The 17,237-nt window shown below is 37.8% G+C and overlaps 1 long non-coding RNA gene across 2 annotated transcripts in view; it reads left to right on the top strand.

Annotated features, from left to right (window-relative positions):
- Positions 1–17,237, top strand: part of LOC110256712 (uncharacterized) — a 451,478-nt gene that overhangs the window by 173,898 nt on the left and 260,343 nt on the right. The gene's annotated exons all lie outside the window — the stretch shown is intronic.

Raw genomic sequence — 17,237 nt, 5'->3', positions numbered from 1 at the left:
GTGTAATACAGCGGGAATAAAGGGAAACAGAAGTAAATGCATAAGAGACAGAAAAAACAATGAGGTCCTAAAAGAGTGTATAGAAAGTGGGGGAAAGAAAGAGCTCAAAGGAAGTTCCAAAATGTATCTGAAAAATCTATTATGTGTCAGACATTTTATATGTTTTTCTTGCCTTTTCATAATCTTTTTTTAACTTACAGGAGAGGTAATGCATATTCATCTTTAGAAAAATTGTAAATTATGTTTTGTCAATTATAATTACAAAGATAAAACTTACCTGAAATCTCCATTATACCATCTTTAATATTACGTTGTGTTATTTTTCACTGTTTCTTTGACATCCTTACATCTATCTATATCTATCTATTACCTATCTATGTGTTACAATTTAGACCAGGAAGAATACATTGTTCTGTATCTTAGATTTTATTTAATATTATGCATTTTAATCATCTTTCTTTAGGTATAATGTATATAAAAGGCCCCTCCTTTGAAATAGACAGTTTAAAAACTGATAGATGTATGCCCCTTGTAACCATAGCTCGGTTCAAGATGTGGAGCACTTCCATTGTGTCAGAAAGTTCCTTTGTGGCTTTGGCATGCAGTCATTTTTAACCCCTGCCTCAGACAAGCACTGGTTCCTAAAACTATACATTATTTCTGTACATGTATGTATAAATTATGTATACATTAACTATACATTCATTTTATATATTAGTTTGGCAGATTCTAAAACTTCATATAAATCAAATACTGTAAATATTCTTCAATGGCTGGTTTCTTTTTGTCTTGCATACTGTTTTTGAGATTCATTGTTTGCTTATGTGTATGTGTGTTTGCGTGTGTATGTATATATATGCATACATTCTTTTTACTGTTGAGTAGTATTTAATTATAGGAATATGCCACCATTTCATTATTTATTCACTTGCTGATGGTTCAGCTTAGGGCTATTATGCATAAAATATTTTATTTTTCGTCATAAATATAGTTATTTATAGGTATTTTGTAGATGCTTTTACTAGTTTGAGGAAATGCCTTCTCTTCCAAGTTTGATCAATGTTTTTCATTTCTTTCATTTTTTTCTTTTTTTAACATGAATGATAAATTAATATTGGATTTTTTCAAAATGTTTCTTCTGCGTATGTTAAGATGGTTGAGAAATAATTAATGATCATAATTTTTCTTCTTTAACATGTTAATGTGTCATCACATTTTGATTTCCAAATGTTAAACCAAACTTGCATTACAGGGATAACTATACTTGATCATTTTGAATTATTATATATACATATATATAACATATACATACATATGTATACTATTATACATATATGCTATATATAATATACACATATTATTATATATACACATATATAGATATACACATATATTATTATATATACATATATACACATTTATGTCTGGATTTCACTTGCTAGTATTTGATTTAGGGATTTGAATCTATGTTCATGACTAAAACCGGTCTGCAATTTAAAGTTTCCAGAAATCCTTGTCAACTTTTGGTATAATGTTTTAGTGTTATTCTGTCGTCATAAAATGATTGGGGAAGTATTCTCCATTAATCTATTTATTATTAATGTTATTATTACCATTAGAAGAAGGCTTTAAGAGAGAACTCTAATTCCTAAGATGAATCAGCAATTTTGCAGATTTCTGATATATGGAAAATTTTTATTTTTTTGTTTTTTATGCAATAATTCTTACACAGTATTCCATGGTAGAGGAGAACTTTTTGATTAATTAAAAGCTTCTTTAAAAAAAAATTTCCTAGTATTACCTTTGCCACTTTTTCCAGTTTTTGTGCAATTTACAATTGTTTAGAGGCACTGTTTTAAGTTTTTCCCTAACTCCACACTAGGTCATATAGCATGTAAAAGAATGCCTGTGTCAAAACTTGGAATAAACCTCTAAATTTTTCTCAGATCGCCTCATTGGACACACCCTCTATATTTTGATATATAGCTTTCTCACAGTCATTATTTTGGAAATAATAAACAATTGTGGTTTGGCTTATTAGAAGCATGAGAGATTGAGAGTTTTGATTTTGTTTGTATACTCTTGTATTTTATTTATAATTCAATGTCACTATATTTAAAGAAAATAGTCTATAGTAGTTTTTCCTTTGTGTATTCAATGGAGTATGAGGAACAGGAAAAAATTGGTGTAGTAGCAAGAGCAGTGATGGACAGAGGGCAGAATTTCCCTGCAAGGATGCCTCCTTCTCCAATTTGTTTTTATTTCAAAATCTTAAACCTGCTTAGAAGATTATGTTGAATATCAGGTTTGTGTGTGATTCAGGACAGAGTTAGTGTCTATGAGGAGGTAGAAGAGACATAGAGAGAGACTCCTCTGGATGAAAAAGCTAATTTCAGTCTGGGAGAAGGGAAAAACAGAGGTCTATGGATTCTTCAAACAAGAGAGAAGAAGTGTATCCTGCTGTCTAGCTAATGGTAAAACAGATAAAAATACCTAAAGAAAAGGATAATTGTGAGGTTTTTGGGCTTTGACTAAATCGCCTCCTTTTTCAAGCCAAGACCCTTAATAAAAATCTAGAGCCAGAGAAATTGTACATCCTATGGTTGCCAGGCTAATCATGCCTGAGGACCAGAGTCTTCCCAATTCAGTGAAGGCAGATAAGTACACAGGATACCATAGTCCGAGAGATAGAAATCCAGTGGGTGACGGAGGTGAATGTTTCATTTGCCATACAGACTAAGGCTAGGGAATCTTAGCTCATTGATTCATTGAAAAGAAATCACTATTTCTTGAAAATTTGAAACTATGAACTGAAATTTATAATGACTATTTTCTTATAATTTAATAAGCCTGTTCTTTCATATTTTTTGAATGTGGTTAAACCTCAGTATGTTAAAGATTTGGAATAATGGATTAAATTCTACCAGTTGGTTTTACATTTTTAAATAGTTCTCAAAAGAAAGAAAAAAAGAAAAATATGTGAGAGTGACCATATGTGGCACACAAAGCTTAAAATATCTACCAGCTGGTACTTGACCAAAAAAAAAGTGTGCTGACCCCTGTTCTGTTTAATTTCAAAACAGGCGTTTTAGCAGATGCTACCGACTCATGTTCTCTCTATGCTTATCCAATTGCTGGGACCTCTGGCTCAACACAGGGAGTGGGCGGTGGGGGTGGGGTGGGGGCTCCATTCTCCATGCCCAGTGGCCTGAAGAGGCTATAGGTGCCAAGGAATAAGTGCCTCCTGGCAGCAATCTTCACTAGTGGATAAACATCCACCCTCTTGTCCCCAGGTGGGAAAGCTCTAAAAGCAGGAGCTCTGCACCAGCTCCCAGTCCCAGAAGTGATCAAGCCCTGGTTAACCAGGGTAATTGCTCACTTGATACTGCGTGCTCTATGGCTTGCTTCCTTCTGTGCCCTGCCCTGCTTCCCCTGTCCCTCTCAGCATTACTGGTATTATCTCCCAAACAAACGACTTACATTCAGTCCATGTGCTGTTCCCTAAAATACTCTTTGGAATGCGATCTGCTATTTTTTCTGCCTCCTTGAGTTTTACCCAGTTCCTTAATTTCATACATAATGCATTCCCGAAAAATGTACAAGTTAAACATGTATAATTTAAGAAGATAGACTTAACATTTTATAAGTTCCCAGAGAGCCAAATATATCATTTTAAAATTTCTCCTGAAAGTAACCTTCAGTCACTAATTTCAAAGGGCATATGTTAGATCTTCTAACTAATTTTTAATTTTTAGATTTGTCTTTCTTCACAGTTTCTCACACAGTTAACTGCATTTATTTAATTGAGGCTAGAGACTCATCTCTTTAGATAGATTTATCAGTTTTTATCTTTGAGTTTTGGCCTATGTGTTTGTGCTGCCTATGACTGGTAATACCATTTCAAATTTTCTTCTCTTTCTTCTTTTATTTAAAATATTCAGATCCAAATGAAATGAAATTCTCAAATAACTGGAAAAATATTATTTAGATAAAGACAGCAGTGCTGCTGCTAAAATGTATGTTTGGCAAACTGACAATTTCACCTTGAAATATTTCAATGTTGTTATTCATCAACGAGGAATGAAAGCCATAATTGACTTGAGAGAGGTATTTAAGAGTGAGTAATGCATTTTTTTAAAGAATTGCATACATAGAAGTTAAATTAAAAAAAAAAATTAAGAACCCCCTGCTAGCTTTTTTTCTCCAGTTCCTCCAGGAGTCCCTACACTTTTGTGTTGCAGTAGCTTTTTTAAATTCTAGTGATTTTTCTTACTCTGCTTATTCTTGCAAAAGGAGACATTTATTTACCTCATGTTTATTTAAGGCAGTGGTTTTCAACCATGACTGCATCGTGGAATCCAGGGAGCTTTAAAGACAGTACAGTGGAGCACAGGGAAATGTGTGTGGTTGGGTCACTTTGTTGTACAAGAGAGCTTGAAGAAACATTGTAAATCAAATATACTTTAATAATAATAATAAAGACAGTATAGTGGGAGTTCCTATTGTGGCTCAGAGGGTTAAGAACCTGACCAGTATCCCTGACAATGTGGTTTGATCTCTGCACTTGTGCGTTGGGTTAAGGATCCGGCAGTGCCGCGAGCTGTGGTGTAGGTCTCAAATGCTGTGTAGGTCTCAGATGTGGCTCAGAACTGGTGTTGCTGTAGCTGTGGTGTAAGCCAGATGCTGTAGCTCAGAGCTCAGATTTAACCCCTAGCCCAGAACCTTCTATATGTGCATGTGTGGCTGTAAAATGAAAACAAAAACAAAAACAGAAACCCAGTTGGTGGCCTGTGCCTCACCTCCAGAGATTGATTTAATTAGATTGGGATATGGCCTTGAGAAGTAATCTGGGTGATTTGAATCCACAGTCAGAATCAGTTAGGAGTTCAGGTGGGTTCTATTGTACTCTGATATATTCTTGTTTGAATCACATTGTAAGAGAGGAAATGATGAAGCATTTGAAGTCACAATGTACTCCTAATGGGGGCTCTGTTTCTCTTCTAAAGAATTTCTTTTCCTTGTGTTTTATTTTCAAGATGAGACTTGCATATTCCTAGCTCTTTTCAGAGTGTGGCTGGGGGCTCACCTACTGTCACTGTCTTCCAGGAGGACACACCTGTTCCACCAGCTCATTGCTTAGGACTCCTACCCTAAGCACAAGGAAACCAGTGACTTTCTGTTGCCACTGCCATACCATTAGCATTGACCTCAAGTCTAGACAGATTGCAAAAATTGTTCTTTAAGGACCTTCTCTCCTCAAAATTACCATCACCTCTCCCTCTCATGGCCTCCATCTTTTCTAGACTGCAGAGTTTACAGGTTTTTTTAGGCTCACATCCACTTAATTCAGTGATTATCTAAGGCAGATGGAGTTCCAGAATTTCCCTTTTGGAGAACCTTAAAGTACCACTCCACTAGAAGGGTACCATAGGCCTTTTCTTGTGTCTTCTTGTGTTTAGCAAGCAATGTTGTCATCAACCTCAAGTGTCTAGTTGGCATTGCTTTAGAGAAGCTGGCAGAAAATCTCATGGCTTTAGGGAAAATCATGGAACTTATTTCATCCAATTGCACTTTCCTGGTAAGAATTTCTTAAATATTGGTACTTGGCTTCCAAGAGTCCCTCACTGCTAAAGCCAGTGAAAGTTCTCTTTCATATGGATCTTATTCACTTCAGTGGCCATCTAGGAGTCAGAAAATGAGTGGCTTCTCTGACATTTTAAGGAAAATGTGATTAGTGACTTTTTATGGAGCAGTTTGGGTGGGCAGAGTACTCTAGTGGGATGTTGTACATTACATTGCAAGCCAGCAAATATAGGTTCATCCCAAGAGGGTGGTCTGTTCTAAGATCAGGAGAGCTCCCAACAGTGGCAGCTTTGCCGTGTGTATACATGACACATACATGTACAGTGTCAGAGATAGAACTCCCAATTCCACGCTCTGCCATTTTGTCATCCAAATTATTTCATGTAATGTACACTGCCCTGTCTATCATTATTGGGCATCTGCCCAAGCAAGAGAGGCCAATCATAATAATTCACCTGATATGCATGGTTCATTGGTTTGTGGATGATCTAATTGGATTTGGCCAATAGGAAAATTCCCAAGGACATTTCTAGAGAGGCAAAGTCTCAATCCCAGTCTCTCTAGTGATGAAGCTCAGAAATGAGAGACACAGGAGTCATTAGCAGAACATAATACCTTCTCTGTGGATGAACACAGTTGACAACTGATGCTGTCAAGCAAAGAGAAGGGATGAAACTCAGAGAGTGTCCTAGGTAGGTCATATTTCTGAGGCCCAATTATCCTTTTATATCCAGATTTCTATTGCACATGTAGCTAGTCAATTCCCTTTTGTCTAAAATGTTTTTTGCCAGGTCTCTGTCACTTCCAAACCAGAGAATCCTAGGTAATAACAACATTCAAGTTATAATCAGAGGGTCAGAGTTTGAGAACTTGTCTCTGACCTTGGGAATTTATAAGCATTCCTGCAAAATGACAATAACAATACCAGCACACTATAGAAAAGATGAGAAAATTCTTGCCTTGGAGTCTGGTACATAATTACAGACTAGAAAAGCAATCAGCAATTAACTACTTTTGGATTCCTGTGTGGTTCAGCAGGTTAAAGATCTGGATCTGGCACTGTCACTTCAATGACTCTGAAACTGACAGCACTAACGGCCTGAACTGAGTCAGAACACAGACTTTGTCTTAAATCCATGTGCCGGAACTCGAACTCAGCCAAAACCCAGATTGGGACTTGAACCCACATTTTACTCACCCAATGTCTGGACTTATTATGGTTCAGGTTCTTTATGTCTCCGCACAGAAAGAATTCAGGGAGAGACAGAGTGATATTCAAGAAATAGATTTATTAGGATAGGATGTTTGTGAGTGACGCAAGCAGGCAGGCAGGCAAGGAAGCTCTGCCCTGAGGATCCGGTGGGCTATAGTTTTATCATCCAAGTGGAGTGGCGGTTGGAAAAGCCCACCTATTCCTTTCTGAGAGTAGTAGCTCCTCCTTAGTATCCTATAACGTGTGTATTCTAATCGGCCGAAGGGTGAAGGGTGGCCCTTAAACTCTTGCCCTTGTTCTGAATCTGAATGCAGGCCTCATCCCATCGCCCACCCAATGACCTGAAGTGATCCTTGCACCTCCACTAGTCAAGCAAGGCTGCCTTGTTCTGATGGCGTTCTTGCACTTACAGTGGTCTCCCAATGTCCCCTAGGTTTTCCTCTTTATCTAGGGTCCGTTATTGGGACTTCTACAACTACCTGTGCCTACTCCATCCCTATCAGCTCAAGTCATTGCTGTGGTGAATGTTTGATCCCTTGCGCAGGTTTGATTCCTGGCCCAGGAACTTCCACATGTCACGGGTACTGCCAAAAAAAAAAAAAAAAAAAAAACCACAACTTTTTCCTCTCCCTTCCCACTTCTCTTCAACCACCAGCTGAAGGAGCAGCAGAAAGAGATCCAGAGTCACCCAGCAAAGGGCCTATTCTTACTTTCAACCCACTAAGAAAAGGCCTGCTATGTATGTTCTAGTTTGGGATCTAGTATTATTAGACCTGAAGCAAGCCTGACATTGTTAAAGAAAAACATAAAAGCTGGTTCCCTGGTGGCCTAGTGGTTAAGGATTTGGCTTTGTCACTGTTGTGGCTCCAGTTCAATCCCTGGCCCAGGAACTTCTACATGCCACTGTTGGGCACCCAAAAATTTTTTAAAAATTTTAAAAAAGCAAAATATAAATGCAAGTCTTTTTGACAATTTTCCTTGCCTGAGAATCTATACATTTCCCTCTTTCTGAATAACTCCATACCTTTTCTTAATGCCCATGATAATGTACAGTTCGACAAGTGATTAACCTGCTCCTTGTGACTCATGTTCAGAACTAGTTTGGATGTAAACATTGCCAAAGTCTTAAAACACCCACAGAAGTCAGACAATGCAACAGTCAGCAGAAGAATAAAGGAACATTTCATATTATTCAATTTCAACAATCTCTGTAAACATCTTGAGGAAGCCAAATCCTTGTATTGATCAGTTTAGAATGTCATTCTATTTCAGAGGAAAATGGTAATAAAATGAATGCCATTAAGTGTTCAGAGACCACATCACAATATACTATGTGTGACAGGTCCCTCTGCACTCAGAATGTTACACATTTATAAATAAAAATCCTCCTGTCCACTTCCTAAAATCATTCCTTGCTATTAAATTATATCTGTGGAATTTTATATTTCAAACTCTTGTTCTCATTTGTGCCTTTTCCTCCTGCTTCCACTTTGGTGAGGGTGATATATTTATATCCTCACTTTGAGTTCAGAGACAGCAGAGAGAATTAGATAAAACACACCAGGGGCCTGACAAGGACATGGAATACCTCACTCTGTTCCTGTACACTGCCTTCTATTACAGAAATGCACTTGTCCTTGGAAAAGTATCTGTTTATTTCCTACTTTTGGATACCTCAGTGTCTTTAGGCCACTCTACTGTCAGAGTTTCATCAGATGAAAAATAGAATCTAAACCAATAAACACAACAGACAGGCTTTGGTGTCTCATAAACTGCTGAGACCAGCTCAGCAGGAAGGGGCTGAAGAACGGGTGCTGTGGAACTTAAGGAAAAAGTTAACATAAAACAAAACACAGAGACAGTTATCTTAAGTAAAGGTGGGAACCGGGGGACTCAAAGTCTCAGGGACCAAGAGCCCTGCCTCAAGAAACCACACTGCTTTTATTGTGCTCTTGAGAATTACCTCAAGGGAAAAGGGGGTTGTAGGTGCAGGATATAGGGGTTTTTTTTTATTATTTTAAAAGTCACTTCGCTGGTAAATGGTTAAACTTTTTACTCTAAACTATAGGCATTTAGGAATCATTAGCATTTGAGTTAGCTATCTCTGCATAGCATTTCAGAGAATCCTCAAGTCTTTTACCTTCACGTGACTGTTTCTCAAACAGGAAGACGGGACAAAGTAAGGAAGGGCAAGATGGAGTTTTCAGCAAAGAGGCTAAGAAAATATTATAAAAGCATGTCTCACAACAGCAAACCATGTGTACTCATCAATTAAGTATCATTTCTTTGCATACGAATATAAATGCTTGTTATTTAAACTATGCTTTTTGCCCAACAATTTTTCGAGGAAAGATCATGAGCCCTGTGGTCAGTAGATACCTAGTTCAAGTCCAATTTCTGTTGGCTAATTATATTTCTCCAATGAAAAATAATTTATACCTATGAGCAATGCATCTCCATCTTTTGTGACATAGGATTAATAATTACACATCAGCAATAATTGGTTTAAGGCAGAAATGAAATAATGCGCATGAAATAAAATCTAGAGCATTTTTGCAAATACCATATTTTGGAGTGAAATCAACCCAAGTAAACCCCTGAGAAGGATCATAGATACTGTCTTCCAGAAAAAATTGTCCTCACAAGACAAGTGTCAAATTGCTTCTTCTCTGCAGGAGGAGGGGGAATTTAAACCCCCAAATTAGCCATCCATGTTTCTTTTCACCACTCAGAGTCTCACTTTCCACTGACATTTGAATGACCTAAGGACACTCCTGAATTGCTAATGGAAGAGAGGCACTGAGGTGACTGGCCAAACACCTGCTCATATCTCTGTATTTGGGGGCTGTGACAGAACTATTACTCACTGTGACCCCAGAATCAGGGATCAATGCTCCATATATCAGTCAAATGGAATCCTTACTTGTCATGGAGTTAACAGAGGGAGCTCTTGAGACAATTAAGTAACTATTTTAGAATTGATCACATGCAGGCTTGACAGGGTGCAACATGAGATATTAGAAAGCCAGAGTGAGGCTTCTAAGGTCCAGCACTAAGCATCTTGTTTAACTATTCTGCAAGCTGCAAGGGCTCCCCACATAGGGTTTTATCCTTCCATCGGATATCCCAAGTCCTTTCCATCTGGCTTCCTGCTCTCCCCTCTCATGCCACCATTCCCACACTGTAGGCTGGCTTCTCCAAGTTTCTACCCACATCACAGCCTCAGTGGTGTCTGTAAAGGGAGACTGTTTTTCTCACAAGGGCCTGTATTTCAGTATCTCTCACACTGCCCTCTCCCAGTAGGAAGTGAATAAGTGCTGATGCAGCAGCCAGTGAACACTGTATATTCTGCTTCAGTGTGAAAAGAATGATCTCCAGAGACAGCAAGGACTAGATGGGCTACCTTTTTGCTTTTCTTCTGCCATGTGGCTGTCAGGAAGGTCATTTGGGCTGCTCTAGCTTTCAGTGAAAAGGAATCTACCTTACATGACACCAGAGTGTTGTCATTGAATTCATGATACTTTCTTAAGTCATAATTTTAATTATCCTTGTGGTGCAAAAGCCAGGACTTGAGTGTTTAACCACTTCATACCAAACAAAGCCAGAGAATCATTTATAAGATTATAAGTCTCTGAGAGAAAGGGGCAGAGTGGAATTCAGATAAACATAAATCTTACATTAATATTTTAAAGCATGTCATATATTTTAAAAGACATTAACTCGCAGTTCCTGCTGTGGCTCAATGGGTTAAGAACCCAACATAGTGCCTGTGAGAATGCAGGTTTGATCACTGGCCTCACTCATTGGGTTAAGGATCTGGTGTTTCTACAAGCTGTGGCATAGGCCTCAGACATGGCTCAGATCCCATGTTGCTGTGGCTGAGGTGTAAGCTGGCAGCTGCAGCTCCAATTCAACCCCTAGCCTGGGAACTTCCATATGCTGTGGATGCGGTCATAAAAATAAAAATAAAATAAAATAAAAGACATTAACTCCCTGTAGACTTTTTGGAAGTTTCCTTTTTAGTGATGAGAATATGGCAACAACAACAACAACAACAAAATACTATACACAGAATCAGTATTTTAACAAATAAATAAATGTAGTCCATTATGAACAGAAAGAACTCTTTGGTAAAATTGGAAATGGTTATAAAAAAGATTATTGCTTAAACTGAAAAAGATGTGATCATCTTACATTTTTGACAGAAACATTTGACCTGGAGTAGAGATGGATCTCAGGCTAGAGAGTGGAGTTAAGCTGCATTTGCCTGGGGCTGCTGGTGTCCTGGGAAGAGCAACTCTAAATCCAGAACATGTGCACATTTCTTATCTTTGTGGAATACAGCCCAACACCAGCACCTTCCACACCACACCCTGTGATTTCTTTCAAGATCTTTCTCTCTAGGACGGAATTTGAACCTATCAATGACTGAAGCTGAGATATATAGAAACATATCTGGTGGGCCTTTTCCACCAATGAGAATGACTATATCATAATTGTAGCTTGAGGTTAATAGATGCAGACTATTGCCTTTGGAATGGATTAGCAATGAGATCCTGCTCTGTGACACTGGGAACTATGTCTGGTCACTTATGATGGAGCACGATAATGTGAGAAAAAAGAATGTATACATGTATGTGTAACTGGGTCACCATGCTGTACAGTAGAAAATTGACAGAACACTGTAAACCAGCTATAATGGAAAAGAAAAAAAAAATCATTACACACACACAAAAAAAAAATTGTAGAAAAGCTCTAAATGTCAGTGCTTCAGTGCCCTTCTGAGTGATTAGCAATCAATGCAATCTTTCCCTGTACCCTGCTCCCTCATTCCTTCCCCTCCACCTCCACCCAGGGGGAATGTGTGGTGGTACAGCAGATATTCACCTTTGTAGGGTTCCCAGGTGTCCTCAGATCTGACCCTGAGATAGGAATCTCTCTCCTTTGGTACCTGAGGTTCTGCTCATAGTTTGGCTCAATTGGGGACTATAACGGGACTTCCAGGGAGCTGGCTCTCCTCATTTAAGCGGCTAAGTCACTACTCCATCCTCTCTGGCCAGCAAAATAGTTGTTGGTTTGCTGTCCATCTTTCCAGGTATTGTTTGAATAAGCAACATTTAGGAGGAATTTCCCATCAGAGAGCTATTGAGCACACAGAGCTCACAGGCATTAGGGAGAAAGGAGGATATTGGTGGGACTTGGCGATGCTCTGGGCTGGGTAGAGAAGGGTTGGGAAAGCTCTCTCCGTGTCTGAGAGTTGACAACTTAGAGAGTTAAGAGCAGTAGCCTTAGAATCAAATGTCTCAGTTTTAATCCTAATTAACTAACACTATGACCTTAGGTAAATTGTTGATTCTCTTTTCTCCTCAAATGTAAAATAATGAATAATGAAAGTTCTTGCCTGATGGCCTGAGAACCACTTAGACTTGTTATTGGTACAAGGCAAGCACCCTTGGAAAGTCTCTTGATATATAGCCTTCTAATATCAAGAAGAATAATGATGGTGTACCTCCATTTATTTTTTCATTGAAGTGTAATTGATATATAATATTATATTAGTTTTAGCTGTACAACGTGATGATTCAATATTTGCATATATTAGAAAATGATCATCACAGTAAGTCTAATTAGCATCTGTCACCATACATAGAGACAATTTTTTTTTTTCTTGTGATAAGAAGTACACCTCTGAAGTTCCCACTGCGGCTTAGCAGATTAAGGACCCAGTGTTGTCTCTGTGGAGATTTGGGTTTGATCCCTGGACTTGCTCAGGAGGTTAAGGATCTGTTGTTGCCACAGACTGTGGCATAGCTCACAGATGTGGCTTGGATCCAGCATTGCTGTGGTTGTGGTGTAGATCTCAGCTGTGGCTCTGATTTTACCCGTAGCCTGGGAACTTCCATATGCCACAGGTGTGGCAGTAAAAGGGAAAAAAGAGGCATACCTCCATTTGATCCTTTAGTAACCTATATTTGATAAACATTTCTCTTTTAAAATGGGACAAATATTGCTTTTTATTAATTCATGAATTCTGCCATCAGTTGCTATGGTAAGTGAGGGTTTACTCTCTTCTACATATTGGATTTAAAATACCTGAAGGCAACTTATCCTTTCTTCATGGGCCTTTCAGTGTAAAATGATTCACTATTTTAAAAGAAAAATATAAAGTCCTGAGTCCAATTTGTCCTTACTCTTCTCCATATACATTCTAGTTTATCACTACTTTATTAAAATGTATCTCCCAGAATATTTCAGTATGCCTAAAAATATGCAGTGCAATTGATCTTCTATTAATGCACTTTAATAACATACAGGCCTTCTCAGCACTGCTGGCACAGTGATGGTGCAAAGTGAGTTTTAACTTACTGAAACCTTTAGAGTTTTTTACATCTTTATATATCACACTTGTGCAATTGATTTTTTGAAGTTACACACCAGATTTATACTCACCTTGGCTAAATTGCATTTATCAGATTCAGCTATTTCAACCTGCCAAGAAATTTTGGATCCCTGATTTGATCATTCACTATGACATAGTTCTCCCACCTTTGTGTCATCCTCAAAAATTACAGGCATGCCATGTATCTTCATAACGTCATTGATAAAAATGCTGTCCCAAACTTCTAGTTAAATCTTATGAATTAAGCAGAATTATTTATCTCTGCTCCTTTCTGAAAACCTGTATAAATGACAGGTAAGGGAGAGAAACTCAACCACTTGTAGTGATGGCTGTTAAAACAGCCTTATGTATAGAATCTTAGAGAGGCTGAGGAACTGGAGGCAGCAGATGCTCTGAGAGGTGGGGCTCAGGTTTGGGGCTGGAAAATTGTATAAATTCTACAGAAGGGTCATTTTGACTTTCAGTTCCTCTGCCTCACCTCATCCATCTCAGTGGCTACCCTCTACTGAAGCCATTTTGACCTCCCTCTTTTCCATGTTTACTCCAGTTTATTGGTAACTTGTTAAAGTAATTGACCCAGAAAATTCCAATTCCAAATCAAATGAGTGTTCCAAAGGTCACTTATTGTTGAAGAAATTGAATTAGAGGGGTCCTGGATTTAGGAATACTAATGTAAATTACAGGTGGAGGTGAGGTGATACCCTGAAAGGAAATGATGCAGTTAAAAACGATCAGAGTGAATCGTGAAACCGTACCCCCCACCCCCGGACCATTTTTTGCTCAGATTCAGAATATTACTGCAAGATTTCTATCTCCAGGCAGGAGGTTGGAAGCTTCTTTTCCAGAGCATTGGCTACCACAAAAGAAAAGGTTTGGAAACACTGAAACATAAAGCATCCACTGAGCTTTCCAAGGCCTCACTCAGATATGAATAAAGAGCTAAGAATCAACCAGTGCATAAAGACTTTTCCAACATGAAAGACAGTTTCTATCATATCTATTTATATTACCCCTATAGTGATGATAAAATGGATTGAATCCATGAAACAAGAAAATATAGAATACTAAAAAAAAAATTAAAAAGAGTTCTTGCAAATTTATACACACACACAAAAGTTTAGTGCAATGGAAAGATTGAAAGTTAATAAAAAAATTGCATGGAAACTAGAACAAAAGGACAAAATATGTTCCACAAATAATTAACAGGAGTGCCACAAAAAGAAACAAGGGGAAAAGAGTGGTGGAGTAAATAAATAATAATACTTAAAATATCCCATTAATAAAAAATTCAAGATTATTGTAAAAAGACCCCCAAATTGCCCAGATCAGTAAATGTAAAAACAGCACCCTAAGGCATATTTTCATGATATTTCAGCACCCTGGATACAAAGTGAAGTCCTTTAAGCAATACCAGAGTGGGATGGAGTTCCTGCTGTGGGACAGGGGGTTAAGGATCTAGTGTACCTGCAGCTGTGGGATAGGTTTCATTTGCAGCTTGGATTCCACCCCTTGCCTGGGACATTCCATAAGCTGTGGGTGCAACCAAAAAAAAAAAAAAAAAAAAAAATACCCAAGTGAGAAAGAAAAGGCAGGCTTCTCGGTGGAATTGAAAGCTGCATAGCACTGGACATCTCTATGTTCTAATTTCCTAGGAAGTTGAAAATGAGAAGATGATGATGTAATACCTTCAAAATTCTAGGTAAAAAAAATGATTTCCAGTTTAGAATTAGAATTTTAAAAGCTGATGATAAAAGTATGAATATAGTCTTTCTAAAAGAATTACCAGAAAATACAGCCTTGCCAAAGGAAGGAAAAACCCAAGAAAATGAAAGCAATATGATTGACTAACTGAGGTTGGCTCTGTCTCAAGCTATGAGTTGGGCTTCACTCAGAATGAAGGGAGAGCAGGTTGAGTGGGAGAAAACCAGAGGGGCATCTTCTCATGCTTGAACACTACAATGCAAGAGGAAAGACCTCTTCATACAAACAAGTTTTAAACTTCATTCAAGTTATGTCCACTAACATTCTGTTAACCCAGTGGTTCTCAACACTTTCAATTTCATCCCCTGCCTAGGGGACATTTTATGAAATTTGGAGACAATTTTGGTTGCACCTTGTGAAGAAACAGGGCAGAGTTGGCATCTAGTGGATAGAGTCCATGGATGCTGCTCATATCAGCACTTCACAGAAGGGAATAATCCAGTCCCAAATTCAATTTAGGGCTGACACTGAGGAACCCTGCACTGGCCTAATCAAGTCTTACGTCAAGGGGTTAAGAAAGACCCGCCAGGAGGGTAGGGTAAGAGTCTAGATGTACGGTACTTCCTTAATAGGGTGAAGATGGGTAATTTGATCTAATTCATTGGTGTATAAAAAATTGAAAATTCTGAGAATGTGGACAGATCTTTATGGGAAATGGGTATTGCCTTTATTGCCTAGAAAGGAAACTGGATTTTTACTGAATTGCTTTGATTCTAAGATGCATATTTCTTTTTCACATTCTAACATCTTTGAAGCAACATTGTGTCTCATGATCAATGTGATCAGAAAGTACTGCATTATACTTTAATTGGCATTATTTTATTCCTATGAAACATGACATAATATTGTCTCTCCTACTATTGATGGTGTACAAATTTAATGAAATACATTAAATGCTTATTATGTACTTGCCCTAGGATAGGTAGTAAATTCAGAGGTACTCTTGGAGGTATAAATAATTTTACATTTTACATTTTACAGGTATAAGTGAGGATCAGAACCCCACTCCCTATCTCTACATATAAACAAGAGTCTACCCTTTTTACACAACTTCTAAGAGGCAGAGTAATGATACAAACATTTATCTGTCAGACTCAAGAGCTACAATTGATAGCAGTGGGGACAGTTTAGAACAGCAATAAAAAATATGGGCTTCAGCATCTGAAGCTAAATGAAGTAATGAATGAAAACACTTTGGATGATATTTATCATATGGTAAACAAACACTAGTTATTGTCAACAGTATATGTCCAGGACTGTAATAATCATTTTACATGCATTATTCTGTTTAAATTTCCCTGTAGCCTATAAGATGCATGACCTACATTTTTTTCAGAAATGGCACCAAGATAACAGGAGACTAAACAACCCAAATTCACACAGCTGAATGTGGTGTGTGTGTGTGCGTGTATCTGTGTGTGTTAGTGGATTTGAAACTCATACCTATGATCTTATTAGCTGTACACTCTTTGTAACTCTGTTTCTTTGTGGCACCATGTTTTTTCCTTGAGTCTCTTAGTATGTATAACCAATACTGAGGAACTATTCCACCTGCACATAAAATGAAACTGTAGAACACTTTATTTGTGGTTTCATAAAAAGATTCCTTCACACACTTATAGAGAGGACAAGAGGACAAGAGGACAAGATTCCTTCACACACTTAGGAGTGGACAGAGAACTATACAGAGAGATAAAACAATTGCGTTTTCATTATACATATTACAATTTATAAAAATATTGGTGAAAATGACAGACACTCAGTTGCAATTCCCATTTCTGCCTCTTAGTGCAATGCCCAAAGTCAACTTTCAAATGATCTATTAAAGCAAACTACGAGACAGCTTAGAAAGTATATGCAAACTAAGAAAATGTTGGCTCAGCATAACACTACATTGACTAGTCGTCAGCGATGATTTAGTACTGTGATGAATAGTATAAAAGAACAACATAATCATAATATTCCTTAGTTCAGCACAGTAAAGTGAGGCAGTGGACCTCTTTTCTAGCTTGAACATTTAGTGCTCTGGTTGGTGGATATTTATGGGCAACCAAGTTTGCTTATTAGTTTATGTGAAGACACTTCTTTTTAGGCACTTTGACAGGCAATTTCAGTATTTCTCAGTTCATTAATATTGGGCTAAATGTTAACTTATGACTTTATAAAATTAAAACAACAAACTCAATCACTAGATGGACAACACTGAAGTCCTAGCATCTCTGTTTTAGTTTCTCACCCACCTGCAAAATGAGGACACTGTTTTGGTTTTGCTAACTTATA

This window comes from Sus scrofa, chromosome 14, assembly GCF_054392235.1.
Source record: "Sus scrofa isolate SSC_HxYL_T2T_F1_AM1 chromosome 14, Sscrofa_HxYL_maternal_Yorkshire_Landrace_v2.0, whole genome shotgun sequence".
Classification (NCBI taxonomy): Eukaryota; Metazoa; Chordata; class Mammalia; order Artiodactyla; family Suidae; genus Sus; species Sus scrofa.
The sequence above is the reverse complement of the archived record's forward strand: the minus strand, read 5'-3'. Positions and strand labels throughout refer to the sequence as shown.